Raw genomic sequence first — 17,775 nt, forward strand, 5'->3', positions numbered from 1 at the left:
GCATTTGTAGGTGCTGCGCCATTAGTAACCTGGGACCAGCTAGATATTTTGGACAGCCACCTACACACTCACTTTCCCCACTTCATTCTCTCCACCTCCTCCTCCAAGCTTGTCTCGGCTGCCTCCTCCTCCTCACCTCATTTGCACCATAGATTCATCCAATTAAGTGGTTAAATTACCTTTTTTTTATTGGTAAGTAAGGGGAAAGCTTTCTTTATATTGTAGATCTACTTTTTTCTCCCTCCAACAATGTGCACATGCACTTTCTATGGCCTAGCTAGATCTATGTATGTTTGTGGTGTTGCATAAGTTTGTGGTGTTGCATATATGTTTGTGTTTGCAGGTATCGGTATTTGAAATGCGATAGTTGCCAATATTTTGCCGTAATGTTGACTCATTTCTGTTTCGGCGAGAATTTTGGCACTATGCATTCTTTTTGGTCCTATTTTTAGGGAAAGTCATGCCAAATTTTTTCTTGGTTCTAACATATCATTTTGCTATACCCCGCAGGCGACCATGGTCCGCATGATGACCGAAGGCATCGTGAATAGGTTTTTGAGCTCTGCGAAGGCCAAGATGCTTCAAAAGAACAAGATGGAGATAAGATGTCCGTGTCGAAGATGCAAGCTGAAGAGCCTTATTGCGGACCCGGATTCCGGGCAGGTGCGGGACCACCTGCTCTTGCATGGTTTCATGGATGGCTATCAGTGGCAAGGTGATGAAGATGACTATGAAGTCGTCCATGGGGGCCGGGCAAGAAATGAGGAAGGGCAGCAAGACAACCACCACGGCGAGGGCGGTGAGAAGAGGAAGAATTTCCAGGACATGATCACGACGGTGATGATGTACACAGTCATCACGTAGAAGATGTCGGGCATGATGATGAGGAAGATGAAGATGCCAGAGCAGACGACGATGGGCCATCGATGGACTAGGAGCAGGACCCTTATATTCAAGAGCTGCTTCTCAAGCAGACGGATAACGCAAGAGGTGCCGCCCGAGAGAAAGCCAAGCTAGATCAACTGGGGATAGACGCAGTTACTCCATTGTATGAAGGATGGAGGCCCGAGGATACCCGCCTGAAAGTAACGCTCATGGCTCTGGAGATGAAGGTAAAACACAAAATGACCGATGCATGCTTCGACGAGAACATGTCATTCTGGCATGAACGTCTTCCCAAGGGGAAGAAGTGCCCGACCAGTTTCGAGGAGGCGAAGACAATCGTGTCTCCTCTAGATTTACCACATGTGAAATACCATGTGTGCATGAACAATTGCATCATTTCTCGGGACGAGCATGCAGAGTCTACCATATGTCCGGTGTGCGCCGTCACTCGATACAAGAAGAGGAAGAAAGCTCCTCGAAAAGTGGTGTGGTACTTTCTGATCACTCCTCGATTGCAGAGGTATTTCGCGGACCCTAAGCTAGCAAAGCTCCTGCGTTGGCACGCGGATAGGGAGGAGAAGAAGCGACAAAATGATGGAAATGATCCGGAGATAAATAAAAAAGACAAGATGCTGAGTCACCCTAAGGATGCGAGCCAGTGGCAAGCGTTGAACTTCAAACACCCAGAATTTGGGGACGATCCAAGGAACATCGTGCTGGGCGCGAGCACCGATGGAGTCAATCCGTTTGGCAGCCAGAGAAGCACACATAGCACCTGGCCTATGTTTGTGTGGATGTACAACCTTCCCCCCTGGTTGTGCATGAAGAGGAAGTACATTCACATGAGTATGCTAATTGAAGGGCCAAAAAAACCAGGGAACGACATCAATCTGTATCTGGGGCTGCTGAAAGAGGAGGTAGACACGTTGTGGAAAACGCCAGCCAATATGTGGGATGCTGCCGAGAAAGAATATTTCCCTATGAGAGCCGCACTGCTCACGACGGTACACGACGGTGCTCACTACGCACTGCTCATGATCCTTGGGTGGTAGAGCACAAAACCTTTATTGAGAAGACGTACAATGACCGAGGCCAACAAAGGACGGACGGAGATATAATCAAAGAGCACAACTCATGTTTCACGCGTTGGTTTAAGAAGAAGCTTCTGTCGTACCCTTTACATGAGGATTCTTCCGTGGAAGAAAAACTCATATTCGCCTTGTCACAGGGTGCCGAGTACAACCTGATGACCTATGAGGCATACGATATCAATGGATACACATTCTACACCGAGGACAAGGACATGAAGAGTGATGGTTATCAGAACTCTGGGGTAACGATGGAATCCTACACCGGTAACGACAAGGACAAATACTACGGAAGGACCGAAATTATCTGGGAGCTGAGCTACGGTGGAGAGAAGGTCCCGATGTTCCGTGTCAGATGGGCCAAGAGCGTCCTAAAAGAAGACCGGTATTTCACCACCATGGTTCTACCCGAAGCCAAATCCAAGACCGCAGGGGCAAACGTCACCGCGAAAAATGAGCCATGGGTATTGGCTTCCCAAGTGGACCAATGCTTCTTCATTACCGACCCGTCAAAGCCCAGTCGTGTTGTCGTGAGGAGAGGCAAAAGGAAGATCATCGGAATGGATGGAGTCACCAATGAGCAAGACTTCGACAAGTACGGCGACCCGAAGATGGAACATGACGACGACGATGAAGTTCCATACACCACAAGAAGAAGCAGGACCACCCTACCTAAAGGACGTCCGTTCCACAGAAGAACTCCATTTGCGAAAAAGAAGGGCAAGAAGATTGTGAACAGATAACTAGCTAAGATCGATTGTATTTAAATTGTAGCCTTCATTTCTCGATTGTATTTCGACATATTGAAATGATATTTCTTCTGTTCTAGTGTCCTCACGAATATTTATTTATGTTCATTATGGTATTGAATTTCTAATTCACAAAAAGTATTGAATTTTTTAATATTTTTTGAACTCATGAATATTTTTAAATTTAATTCATGGGAACTTTTTGAATTCATGAATATTTTTAGAAATTTGATGATATTTTTTCATATTCAATATGAAAAAAATATTGAATATTCATGAGGACACTCGATCTCGACCCCCCTCCATCTCGATCGCTATCCCCCCTCGCCAAATCCCCCTCGTCGCCGAGCACCTCCAGCACCCTCCCCCGCTACACCGCCGACGACGACCCCCCGCACCCTCCCCCGCTCCGCCGCTGATGACCCCCCGCACCCTCCCCCGCTCCACCGCCGACGACGACCCCCACACCCTCCCCCGCTCCACCGCCGCCGACGGCCCCCCGCACGCTCCCCCGCTCCACCGCCGCCGACGACCCCCCGCACCCTCCCCCGCTCCCACTGCCGTCGACGACCCCCCGCACCCTCCACCGCTCTACCGCCGACGACGACCACTTTTTGAATTTCATGGGCACTTTTTGAACTCATGAATATTTTTTCAAATTTTGATGATATTTTTTCATATTCATAAATGTTTTACCAATTCACAAATGAATGCAACTAAAAATCCAAAAAAATATTGATGAAATTTTTAAATAACAAATTTGATGATATTTTCAAATAACAAATTTGATGATATCTTCAATTAAAAATAAAAAATAATGAAAAAAAGTTACTAATGGCGCACCAGAGGAGGGTGCACCATTGCTATCAGAAAAAAAAGAAGTTACTAATGGCGCACCACAGGAGGGTGCGCCATTGCTATCCGAAAAAACATACTAATGGTGCACCAGTGGGTGGTGCACCATTGCTATCAGTGTTTTTATGGCGCACCCCTAGATGGTGCACCATTAATATCCTTCCCCTTGTTTGTGTTGTCCACCTCGCGTTCGTCCTTCTCTCTCCCAATCTCACATCCCTCCGACCCACTGCCCGACCCTCTGCGCCGCCGCCCCTACTGCGCCGCCCCCGTCCTTCTCCACCTGTAAGCCCTCCTCCTCCTCCACCTGTCCTCCTCCGCCCGTAAGCCCCCTTCCCCTGACTGACTCGACTCCCCTGGCGTCCGCATGCAGTTCACCGTCCCGGATCTCCGACTGCATCGCCTCCCGCGGTGGCAACATCCACAACATTGACGTCTTCGTCCCCGACGACGCCCCCGACTTCTACGCCGGCAGTTACCCCATCCAACTCACCCCGCCTCCATTTCCCACCTCTCCCTCTCCGCTCCTTCCTCCTTGCCCTCTCCCTCTCTGCTCGATCCCCTCTCTTCTCTGTCTCCACCTTCTGTTCTTGCCGATGAGGTGTTTGATTGAATGTCAATTCAAACGATTGATGCAGCCGCGTCCACCAGAGCACCACGACCATGTCTGCGACCTCGACTCTGCTCCGCCGCCGTCTATGACCTCGGCTGCGACCGCGTCCATCGAGGTGAGTTCTAGTGTGAAACTCTCAATGCTCAAGTCTGGAAGCATCATGGATTCATTCTTCTTCAGACCTTGTTTGTTTCTTTCTGGTTGAATGAATGGAGTACAATACAAGTTCAGGAACAAGGGACATTTTTTGCAATTGTGAACTCTAAACGCTCAAGTCTGGAAGTGTTTACAAATTCAAAGAGTTCACATGACTACTGGTAAAATACTCTAGTGTATTTACTGTAAATCTAGTATGATACTAGTAGAGCTCTTGGTGATCTGCAAATTCAATTTAAATAAAAATTTGGTACATTACTACTAATCATGTATGAAAGATGTTGCTACTGATGAGCACAAGAACTACTCAATAGATTAAGTTGTAGCTTCTAGCTTAAGTGAGTAGCCAGTACTGTAGTGAGTAGCTTAACTTGTTTAAGTACTGTTAGTTAGTAGTACTGCTAGTGAGTAGATGAACTCCATTTAACTAGCTTAATTGAGTTTCAGTTGTGTAGTGAAATTCTTCTATTTTGTGAATTGTATGCTATGGCATGTGGTGTGGTCCAAGTGATCAAGTTTCAAATGATTCTACTATAATATTGTGGGGTTCTACTCCTGGAACACTTCAGGAATTTTACTTCATAATTGGGGTATTTTGATGATATTGGGGGTTTTTGTCTCTGACCATCGTGTCGTGATGATATTGTGGGGTGTTTTGGGGTTGCAGCTGGGCGCGGGAGGGGTAATGATTTTGCAGGTACCCCGATAGACCCTTGAGTTTGCCGGAATGTCGATTAACTTCCGTTCCGGCAAATTCGGATACTCCATATGTCCTATTTTCAGCAAAGGTCATGCTGAAATTTTTCGTGAATTTTAGCATGACTTTGCTAAAAATAGGACATATGGGGTACTTGCGACTAATGCATGGGCCGGGGTATCTTAGTACTTAATTAAGTAGGATCAACTGCCCCTTTATTCTAAATGATGAAAGCTTAGGCTTTTAGGGTGCCTTGGCGTCGACAAACCCTAAATGATAAAAGCTTAGCTTTTAGGATGCCTCGGTATCGACAAACCCTAAATGATGAGACCATGATCTTGTTCCTTGACAATAAACAACTTTTTGACCAAACTTTTTTCCTATTTAGAGAGAAACATGGCCCACAATGATGAGGCCGGCGGTTCGGGCAAGCAATTCTGGGAGTTGTCCCAGTAGATGGAGGAAGAACCTCACCTCTATGAGGGCGCCGCGGAAGACACCGATCCTGACTACACAACCCCTAGTGGCTTCAGGGATGACACCACTGATGGTGCCGCCGAGGATGCCACCACTGATGATGGCAGCCCACACACAGAAGGCAGCCAACCGAAGAGGCAACGGAAGGACCGGCGCTCGAACGTGCTCTGCACCGTCAAGGAGGAATTTACTGAAGTGAACTCCGACGGGCATCCAACGGCACCCAAAGAATTAGTCAAGGGGTACTCGCTTTAGCTCGGGTGCATTCTCCGGAGCACCGTCTCGATCAACACCGAGAACCTAAGGCATAAGGACCGAGGGAATTTGCGCAGCCTCCTCTTCACAAAGCTGCACGAACGATACAAGTTCCCCGCTGACTTTGCAAACACATGCCTCTCAGGGAATAAAGTGAACAGTGCTGCCCTCACAAGATGAGCACGGCCCAGTCTACATGGAGAAGCGCGGTGAAGAGAATGATTGACAAAGGTGATAGTTATGAGAAGATCAAGGCGAAAAATCCTTCGATCGGCGAAGATGACTACAAGGAGTTCAAGATCAAGTGCGAGAGCAGCGCAACCTCCGAATCAAGTCAGTGGGGGAAAGAAATGTGGGAGTTGAACTTAGGGGAACACAAACTCGGTCTCGGCGGTTACAGAGTGGCGGAGCCTATATGGGACAAGGAGGACGTGGAGTGTGCCGAGCAAGGCCTACCGCCCCTCTTCGAGAAATACCGTGACAAGCAGACCACGGATCCGGTACAAGGAGGACCTGGTAACAAAGGAGCTTACCACGGATCTGAAGACCAGGGCGCTTGAGCGTGTTCTGGTAAGGAATACACCCCCGCGTAATTAGCTCCATATGATTGCATTCTAATTAATGAAGCCAAATTTCTAAATGGTTCACATTCCTTCCGCAGGAGACTGAAAGCAGTAGCGCGGGGTCGTCTCAGAGCACCCCTAGGAACAACACTCTAAATAGGGCGTTGAACATAATGAAAAACAAGGATAAGCTCAGTAAGCCGTCGACAGCTGGTCGTGTGGCCGACAAAGGCTTGTCCGCAAAATGGTCGTCATACTATAACACTGGTGGGCAAAAGGAGAGAAAGACCAGCTCGGAAAGCCAGTCGCGCGAGGTTCAAGAACTCAAGGCACAAGTGGCGCGGATTACAGAGATTGTCCAAGAGCAAGTGCAACGACAACTGGGATCGACGCTCACCGCCATTGTGCCTACCTTGATTTAGGGGCTGACAACATGGATTGCGGGCAGCCAACAGGGGCCGCCCCCGGTTCCCAGCTTCACGGCCAGCAACTCGCACAACGCGCAGGCGGCGCCATTGGTGTCTCTGGCGGAGGCGGTATTGGTGTCTCTGACGCCGGCACGGGCATTGGAGCTTAATGCACCCGGGTGTACGCCGGCCGGCACCTCGGCAGCAAGCGGCCCCTCCGTCAGTTGCACGCCCGCCGTTGGCGGTGCCATGACATTAGCCGACCTCGACGCCATCACGGTAACTAATTAAGCCTCTTGGCCGATGACTTCATCTCCTTGCCTTTTACTGGGCATTCTTGACGCCCTACATGTTTTCGCAGGGTGCCTCCGATGTTCCATGCACTCTCCTGCACTTCATGGGCGGCGAGTTGATCGATGTCGCCAAGGGCAGAATCGTTCAATCAGGGAACCCCGTGTTCCACAGTAATCCGATGCCACCCACCGTGTATAGGGTTGAACTTGTTCGGGTGCTGCCAGGCTGCGACAAGTTGTTACCTCCGATTCGACCCGCTGGGGCCGACGAAGATGATGTGATGAGCCTCAGCACCTGCGTAAGCTGGCCCCTGCTTTGGCCGAAGAGCCAGATTCGTTTGTGGGCGGGGGACACCACCCCACAGACAACACCGCCAGTCGTGCTGACACCAAGCCATGGCAAGACTGCCGCAATGCTATCGGACATGCCAGACATCCCTATGGCACTGGATTCGAACATGCATATGGCACAGGATCCGGAGGACAACGACAACGACGACGGTACATTTACCAACGTCGATAAATACTTTGCCGAACATCAGACAAGAATTGGGCCGCAAGCTTGTCGACAATCCAGGACACGGACATCAGACAAGAATTTTTTCGCATCCAGTCGGAGTTTGCGGAAATCATCCATCAAGATGTCCTTCGTACCTCGGGGCAGTTCTACCTCAGATATCAACCGTCCAACAATGAGATAGACACAACGCTACAAATGCAGGCTGACAACGCTCGCGATTTCATGACCATCATGAGAGATGGCGGCTTCATCCATGCTCCAGTTCCTGAGTCAAGTCGAAAGTAGTGATGCTATGTGTAGTTCTGAAATATCGATTAGCTCATGTTATAATTAAAATTTAATGAACTTGTATGTCTCTTTGGTTTGGACAGTCGTTCAACTTAGATGTAATCGATGCTATTTCTTAGTAGGACCATGAATCATGCTATTAATGTCTTGCTTTTCTCTTCCGATCTTTTTGTGGCATACTTATATATTGCTTATGTATTGTCTGTGAATTGCTACTAACGTTTTGTTTGGCTAGTGCATAAAGATGCCGTCGTATGTTGTGTACTAGGCTAAGGTTCCCGGAGTCTACGATGACTGGGAGGAGTGTCGGAGATAGGTTCACCGTTTCAGCGGTAATAGTGACAAAGGGTACACCACTAGGGCAGAGGCAGAATCTAGATACACGTGCTATCTAGCGGGAGAGAGGAGGGAGCGGAGGAGGAACCGGATGAAGACCAGTTTCATCGCGATGATGCTCATCATGATGACCGCAGCTTTCTTCTATGTGATGGTAGTTTAGATGATCGATATCGACTTGTAATGTGAAGACAAACTCGCTACTCGCGGTCTCGAGACTTGTAATGTTCTATCTTTGTTCGGTCTTTTGAATTCGGAGACTAATATGATGAATTGTATTCGGAGACTAATCTTCTATTGTATTCGATGAATCTGCTGTTGTTGTGTGGTGCTGTCTATATTCTGTCCAGTAATATATTTTGTAACCTGTGCAAAAATCAGAAAAGAAAAAAAAATCCCTAATATTCATACTAGTGGCGCACCACCAACTAGTGCGCCAATAGTAAGCCAGAGCACACTAGTGGCGCATCATCAACCAGTACGCCATTAGTGAGCCAGAGCACATGGGTAAATATGGCCCCTGGGAGGCATACTAAGGGCACACCGTGGGACATACTAATGGCGCACCTGTGGTGCGCCATTAGTAAAAAAATACTAATGGCGTGATGCTAGCGGCGCACCTGTAGTGCGCCATTAGTAGGAAAAACAGGTGCGCCAGTAGTAGGCCTTTTCCTAGTAGTGGATGTCACCGAGCTGAACGTGTGCAGAACTCGGAGGTGTCGTACGTTCAGTGCTTGATCGGTCGGAGCTAGAAGAAGTTCGACTACATCAACCGCATTGTCAAACGCTTCCGCTTTCGGTCTACGAGGGTACGTAGACACACTATCCCCCTCGTTGCTATGCATAGGTAAGAATGGTTCTTGCTAGAAGCCCGTAGCAGCCATGTAAAACTTGCAACAATAAATTAGCGGACATCTAACTTGTTTTTGCAGGGCATGTCACTACTAGGGAAAAGGCTAGCAGCAGCGCGGGTTTTAGGTGTATCAGTAGCGCGGGGACCAGCGCTACTAATAAGGCGCTATAGCTAACACGTAGCAGTAGCGCGTGCTCACAAGTGCTACTGCTACACTTGTGTAGCAGCAGTGCGCTTAATGGAAGCTCGCTACTGCTAATAGCTATAGCGTGCTTCTCCTGTGCACGCTACTGCTACTACCGCGCTGCTGCTAACTGTTCTCCACTCGCTACTGCTAATTTTAGTAGGTTTTTGTTTTTTTCGGCATATTTGTTTTGTATTTCAACATGCTTTATAGAGGAATATTTAGCACATACAAATGTCATCATGATACACGTACAAATGCCTGCGAGACCACAAATGTAATCATAGCATATACATACAAATAGTCTCATCATAATCATCATCCAACACAAAGTGGTATCTTGTCATCATCTCCAAAATAGTGATACATGCAAGTCTCGAATACTTGCAACTACAACGTCATCCATCTAAACAAAGGTATACGCGAGAAGAGCTATCACTATGAGTGAGAGCAGAACTATGCAATACATGAGGTGGCGGTTACGAGTCCTCTCTCGCGCTAGTGTGAACCTCAAGTAACTAGCTTCTCCTTCTTGTCTGCTTTTGAAGCCTTTATGGCTGGCGCCCGAGAACCCATTCACTTGCTCCTGACACTCATGCCACTCATTGTACACCCCCGGAACCTTCCCTTTGTACACGACATAGCACTTCCATCTCGCCATCAAGAAACTAGGTACCTGTTAGAGATGCATGTTCATGAACAGGATGTACAATCATATATATGCAACAAAATATACTAGAGCAACACCGAAAAAGAAAGGGTTAGCAACTAGATGCAACATACAGTACGCAAATTAATTAACTAGAGGTACACAGGTCATCATACGCAAACTAACAAAGTAGCGTTACGCAAGTTCGGCAGGGACCGTGGACATCACAAAGTTTCATCGTTACAAAAAGTATACAAGTTCAACCGACACATATCATCATCATCGGCATCATAAATCACTAGAAGTTTCATCCTTCCATATCATCGAGGATGGACCCTAGCTTCTTGAACGGCGTGAGGTCTAGACGTTGCATGCCTATGCGAGTTCGGACGTCAGCTCGCGATATAGGGCCGTGGTGGAACATCCCCTTCTCATCGATGACTTCTTTCACGATGATCATCGCAATGTCACTTTGGATGCAAAAGAAGTCATCTCTATGTTTATAAGCCTCTTCTCCATGAGATTCTAGCCACTTGTGGATATGATCATCATTTCTGCTTCTCATGTGAAGCGTTTGGTGATCCGTGTTGAACTGAATCATGAGATGGACGATGTAGAATCCATCCTTCTTGCTTGGTTTTGGGACATGGATGCAGGAGAAGTTAGTTTTATGCGCGAAACCCATCTTCTTGTTCCTTTGTTTCCTGATCTACATGTGGCCACCTCTAATGCTGAAGCCTTGGAGAGCATCATCTAGAATATTCATTATGTGGGTGTAGTCTTTTTTCTCGTAGTCTCTGGAAGGGTCAAAATACACGGTGTGGGAGACTTGCGGGTAAAGAACGATAAGGACAGCGCGCCCGTTGCTGGGGGAAAAGACACCTCAAATTATTCCCCATATGAGAGAGAAGGAATGATTAAAATGTATGAAAGGGTTGTCCGGAACTGACTTACTTTGGATGATAAGGCACGAGGACAATTTCTCAGTCCTTATTCTGTACCATGAAGTTTTGGTGGTACTCCCTAGCAGTTTCACGCTCAAAGACGCCGAGACTCAAGAAAGACTCATGCATGTAGTACGGATCCGCCACACAGATTTGCGAGACTTCTTCACTCTTCATGAAAGAGCTCATATGTAGCGCAAAAAGGCGGACGATTGTAAAATCGAGCCGCCTTGTCAGAAACATCTCAAAGATATGGTCAAACCGCAGGAAGAACACCTCCGCGGGCTGTGTATCGACGTAGCACTTCCCCTCAGGCACACGAGCCGCGTATGTCGGATATCCTGGATCCTTTGAGGCTACTAGACTTTTCTCAGCCGACATCACATGGTCGTGCAGTCTCCTGAGATCCCCTGATAGTGCCTCCAGTGGTTTCGGCGGTAGGATCGGCTCGCCCGTGAGATGGAACATGGCCGCACCTTTCACGAGTACATGCTCTTCAGAATGCATTGTCTGGCTGCTTTGTGCTCTGGCTTGTTCGGAGGCAGTTATCTTCCCCAATCTCTTCCTCTCCTTTTTCTTGGGCACACCTTCCAGACCCTTCCTTAACCCCTGCCCTAGGGTTCCCGGGCTAAGCACTGTACGACCCCCGGCTAGTTGAGCCTGTGTTGAGGCAACATCTTCAGGCGTTTCCTGTGAGGAATTCATGAAGAGAGACTTTTTGCAATCCTTCCAACGACCTTCCTGCCCGGGCATATCATCCATATCCTCATTAGCATGCTGATAGCCTGATTCGTCATATGGTTGACTGATCATATCTATGTCACAGTCATACGCGTTTGTATTGAGGAAACCCATAGGGTCGACCTCTGTCTCATCATCCATTCTCTGTTCTACAGGACCGATTACATCAGCCAGTACTATTGCACCCCCTTCATCACGTCGTCCGCCACTCTCACTCAGCAATACAGGAGCTGGTAATTGCGTAGGCGGGGTGGTGGTCTCCGCACATGCTTGTTGATGTGTGGTTATTGGTGTGCTCTCGGCCGGCTCCAGACGAATAAGATTCTTCGGCCATAGCAGCACCCAATCCATGCATCTTCCAATCCGCGCGCGGGGTCTCGTCGTCCTCTCCCACATGCTGTACTGGAGGAGGCAACGCCTCATGCCCCGATTTCACACTGGGGTTCAATATCATCCCCTTTCCACGTCGACCTTCTGGCCTTTTATCAAGTAGAGTATGGTGCACGGGGTTTCTTCGTCCTGCAAACACATATGTCTGTGGCGTAAAACATCCGAAAGGCAACGAAAATGAAATATTCTATATATATATATATATATATGTTGGTGCGACATGTAATTATCGTGACGGCGTCGAGCTCAGCCAAAGAGGAAGGACCACCTAGCGCGCCAGACACTAAGGACGGGCAGCTATCAGCGGGAGCGACTGTGAGAGGAGGCCCGGTGGCGTGAGCAAGTGATGGTGCGGTGTTGTTGTTGTTCATGGAGTTGCTCCCGATGAAACTGGGCATCGGGAAATCATGTACCGTCTTGTCTGGATTTTCCTTCGTCCAGTTGATGATAGCTGGAACCAAGTTACAGCTGCATTGACTGCCTGCTGTAGCAACTCATTTTTCTCCTCGGCTGTTTTTTCCGTGTCCTCAGCTGCTTTTTTCTCGACCGCAAGCTTCACCTTCGCGTCGATGTCCGCCTGACTAAACTTCTTTTTTTGCTTCTTGGCCTCCGGGCCCTCGTTGTAAAACACCTTCCATGTGGCGCCATCTCCAGCGCCGTGCACACGACCATATTGCGGCCGCTGGCCCAAAGGGACTCCCTTAAGTTCGTTCAAGGCCCGGTTGAGAGGGGTGTCCCACTTGGGCCTCGTCGGAGAAGTACGGCTTTCGGCTGCAAGCTGGTGATGCTTCTCTAGTAGTCTAATCAATTTCCCCGTGATCTGGTCCGTGTAAAAAAACCTTTTTCTCCTTGTCCCACTTGTAGCGGGCCCTGATGAAGTCATGCTCCAAGGGGTTGGTGAACTTCGCGAAGGGGTCTGGGAGACCCGCGGCTTCATGTTCTGCCTCCTCCTTATCCCATATGGGCCTTTTACCGAGGTAGCCACGGCTTTCGAGGCGATGCTTCCCTGTGTTCCTTTGCTGAAGGCTCTTGAATTTCGCAGCCTTAGCCTTGGCTGCCTCGGTAGCGCAAGTGTCCTTGAACTTTTCGAACTCATCTTCCGTAAGTGTCGGATTTTCCTCCAGAATCTTCGACAGGGGTTCCTCAGCCTCAATAGCTCGTTTCACCCTCCCTTTCCAGGAGACCAAATCATTTCTAAACATGCCCATGGCGTGATTGTTAATCTTTTTCATCTTCGGAACATCCCACGGTTGTTCTATGTTATCATCCCGGTCAGGGAACTTGAATCTCTTGTGCAACTTCGTTAGGAGCAACTGCGTCAAATGTTCTTTACTCCTTAAGTCATCGTCATTGATGCTCGCGCATTCCCGTAGGATGCATCCTAATTGGTTCCCATAGAACTTGCGAGGTTCTTCCATCTCTAATGGCTCAAACTTGCCAGGTGCCATCTTTGTGATCACAAGTCGTCTAATCCCTAGTTTGTTAGGTTTTCGTCTCCTCTACTTCTTATGCTTCCTCTTTTCGGTAGCGGCATCGGCGCCGGTACCTTCCCCACCGGTATCTTCCCCACCGGTACCTTCCCCGCCGGTCTCGGCGCCGCCATCAGTGCCGGCGCCGTCGGTGTCGATGTCGGCGTCAGTACCATCATCGAGGCCGACCTGCAAACCTTGCTTAGCAGTCAAATAGTCGAGGTACTCTTGTTCACCCTCATAATCCATCTCGTCTGCATCTTGGTCAGAAGGCCTAGTTTCTTCGTTGTTCGACATGTTTCCTATGATTAAGTGTCCTTGTTTATTTCTAAAAGTATGAATAAATGAGAAATGACATAAAAAAGAAATCTATGTGCCAGCACTCGATATGCCAACTATGTAGCGGAAATCATGCCTTTATTCACGGCAAATTTCGGTATGACCTTTGCTAAAAAATGGACATATCGAGCGCCTGAAGTTCACCGGAACAGAAATGAATCAACGTTCCGGCGTAACATAGGCCACTCGGATCATTTACCAAAATTGAACCAAAATATCACATGTCCAAATGACATGTTCAAATTCCAAACATGACATGTCCAAAACATGACATATCCACATATCACATGTCCAGTTCAATTTTGCATATAAATTTAGCCTACCTAAATTTGCTTTAACAAGGGATGTTGATTTGGAAAATTGCTTAAATGCTGCCTTTTATTTTAACTACAACTGCTTAACCCTAAATTTCCGTCCTATTTTAAAACCTAGCTAAATTCATAACTAAATAGATAACCTAATTAACCTACTGCCCTAACTAAAACCTATGTAAATTAACCGAAGAACCCTAGCTAGCAGAGAGAGAGGGGGGCGGTTTACAGAGGGTGCAGGGGCGAGGAGGCAGGCGAGGGAGGCGAGGGCCGACGGGTCGAGGGCGAGCACCGGGGTCGGGGGCGAGGGCTGGGTTGGAGGCGAGCGCCGGGGCCGGGTCGGGGGCGAGCGCCAGGGCGCGGCGGTGCGACGGGGGGAAGAGAGAGTGGGGATTTGGGGGGAAAAGAGGCGGGATGAAGCAGGGAGAGTGAGAATTTTGGGTTAAGTGGATGTAGCAGTAGCGCGTTTAGACAAAATGCGCGGCTACTACCTTCACTAGTTGTAGTGGTTTAGATAAAACGCGCTGCTACTACCTTCACTAGCTGTAGCGGTTTAGATAAAACGCGCTGCTACTACCTTCACTAGCTGTAGCGGTTTTATAAGAAAATCGCTACTGCTAGCTTGACTGTAGTTGTTTTATAAGGAAATCGCTACTGCTAGTTTTCCTTTTTCTTTTCCTTTATTTTCTCCCACTTTTATTTCTCGAGAGCAGTGAACGAAGGGAAGGCGATATATATTGCATCATTCGACGGTTAAATATGTATACAAAATAGGAACATATATATTACATCATTGGACCCATGCATAATAATTGCTAAGTGTGTATACAAAATAGGAACATATATATATATATATATATATATATATATATATATATATATATATATATTACATCATTTGACCAATAACATACGGTTCCTCAGCACTGACGTTTTCGTTTTTGAGTCAGCTTCTTTCCCTTCTTGTTCGTCGAAGAATAATTGAGCCCCTCATTGTGACTTTGCCTTTTCCATGGAGTACGATTTTTCTTAGGTAATGTAGTATTGATTCTTCTTTTGACGTATACTTCATCATCATCATCATTGGGTTGCCGTACTGATCATAGTCTTCCTCGTTGGCGACTCCATCCATTCCAATGATGTTCCTTTTGCCTCTCCTCACGACAACACGACTGGGATTGCATGGGTCGGTTATGAAGAAGCATTGTGTCACGTGCTTAGCATGTACCCATGGCTTGTTTTTGGCGATAGCGTTCACGGTAGTGCCCTTGGCGTCGGGTATAGTCATGGTAGTGAAAATCTGGTTTCCTCTTTCGACATTCTTAGCCCATCTGACACGGAACATCGTTGTGTTGTGTAGTCCAGAGTAGTCAAGCTCCCAGATCTCCTTGACCCTTCCATAAAACCGTTCAGTTGCGCCGTTGTCGCTGCCGGTCATGCATTCCATCGTCACCCCTGAGTTCTGATCATCACTGTCCATATCTTTGGCCTCTGTGTAGAACGTGTATCCGTTGATATCATATGCCTGATAGGTTACGAGGTTGGGCGAGGGGCCATGTGCTAAGGTGTATATGAGCAATCCGTCCTTAGAGCCCTCCTCCGGGGGATTAGCAATAATATGCTCTTTGAACCAATGCAGGAAAGTGTAGTTGTGCTCTCTAGTAACTTTGGCGTCCGTCCTGCATACCCCCCGGTCACGATACTTCTTTGCGATAATTTCTTTGTGTAGTGCTACGAAAGGATCTACCTCGTCTAGGTGTTGTAGCACTACCAAGTTTGCTCTGTCAAAGTCGCTGCGTCGATCTGAGTATGCCACGTGCAATTCCCTGTGACCGTTGCAGTGACCTTCTCCTTCGAGCTCCCATTGTGCTTGTTAACGGGCAAACCAACACTAACACCAGGCTGCTGGTCTGCGACATATAGAAAATTCTCACAGAAAGAGATGCACTCTTGTGTCACATAGCCCTGGACGATGCTTCCATCTGGACGAGACATGTTACGAACGAATCCTTTGATGATCCCATTCATCCTCTCAAACGGCATCATGTTGTGCAGGAATGATGGCCCCAGGTCTATTATGTCATCCACAATATGGACACACGGATGCACCATCACGTCAAAGAACGCGGGCGGGAAGTACATCTCAAGCTCATTCAGTATCACAACGATCTCTTCCTATAGCCTTTTGAGCTGCTTCACACTGATCGACTTTCGAGAGATGACGTCGAAAAAGTTGCAGAGACCAATAAGTGTATCACAGACGTGCTTGTCCATTATCCCTCTAAGGGAAACACGTAGTATCTTCGTCATCATCACATGACAGTCATGTGACTTCATCCCGCTGAACCTTTTCTTGTCCGTGTCTAGATATTTTTTTTATCTTACCACAGTAACTGGAACTAACTTTGACTCCGGTAAGGCACTTAAAGAATTGATCGATCTCAGCCTGACTTAAGGTGAAGCAAGAAGGGGGGCAATAATCCTCTTTCTTTATTTTCTTGCCCTTCTTCTCCCGTGCCTCTGTCTCTCTGTCTCGTCTGACATTTTAGGGGGCGGCATGTGCAGATCTTTCCTAATTTTCAAATCTTGCAAGTGTTTTCTTTCCTTCGGCCCATCCTTGGTCTTATCCGACATGTTCATCAGTGTTGCGAGCAAGCTCTCAAGGACATTCTTACAGATATGCATTTGATCAAGGCAATGAGGTGTATTGAGTTTGTGCCAGTACTCCAAGTCCCAGAACACAGACCTCGTCTTCCATCCCTTCAGCAGCGGCTCCGGCGCCTTTCTCATCGTCTTTCCCGGCGCAGGGCACTCCTTCCAGTTTTTCAACAACTCATCGATTTCTGCACCGCTCCGCTTACGTGGAGGTCCTGGATGCTCAGCCTGACCATTGAATAGATCTCCACGGTTTCTCCACGGGTCATCCTGTTCAAGCCATCTTCGATGCCCCATGTACACGATTTTCCCAGACCCGCCATCTTTCCTTGACGTTAGTTGCTGAGACGTCGTATCATCCATGCACCGCGTGCATCCGCAATATCCATGGCACCGCAATATCCGTAACTGAGATAGTCCTGCATTGTTGTGATCAGAGCGGCTCTCATGTTGAAATACTCGCCTTTGCTGGCGTCCCATGTCTTGCCGGTGTTTTCCATAACGTGTCTAACTCCTCTTGAAGTAGCCCCAGATACAAATTAATATTATTTCCTGGTTGTTTCGGCCCTTGAATAAGCATGCTCATCTGAATGTACTTCGATTTCATGCACAACCAGGGGGAGGTTGTACATCCATACAAACACATGCCATGTGCTATGGTTGGTGTTCTGGTTGCCAAATGGATTCATGCCATCGGTACACGCGCTGAGCACGATGTTCCTTGCATCACATTCAAAATACCGATAGAGGCTGTTCAACACTCTCCACTGGCTTCCATCCTTGACGTGTCTCAGCTTCGTATCATCTCCATCATCGGGCTTCTTCCTCTCCGCGTGCCAGCGCATTAGCTTTGCTTCCTTGGGATCTACAAAATACCTCTGGAGACAGGGAGTGATCGGTAAGTACCATACCACTTTCTGGGGACATTTCTTCCCGGCCTTCTTGTATCGAGAAGCATTGCACACCGGACAACTTGTTTTTTCCGCGTGCTCCTTCCGATAAATTATGCAATCATTGATGCATGCATGGTATCTAACGTGTGGCAGATCAAGAGGGCA

Source organism: Triticum aestivum, chromosome 4A, assembly GCF_018294505.1.
Source record: "Triticum aestivum cultivar Chinese Spring chromosome 4A, IWGSC CS RefSeq v2.1, whole genome shotgun sequence".
Classification (NCBI taxonomy): domain Eukaryota; kingdom Viridiplantae; phylum Streptophyta; class Magnoliopsida; order Poales; family Poaceae; genus Triticum; species Triticum aestivum.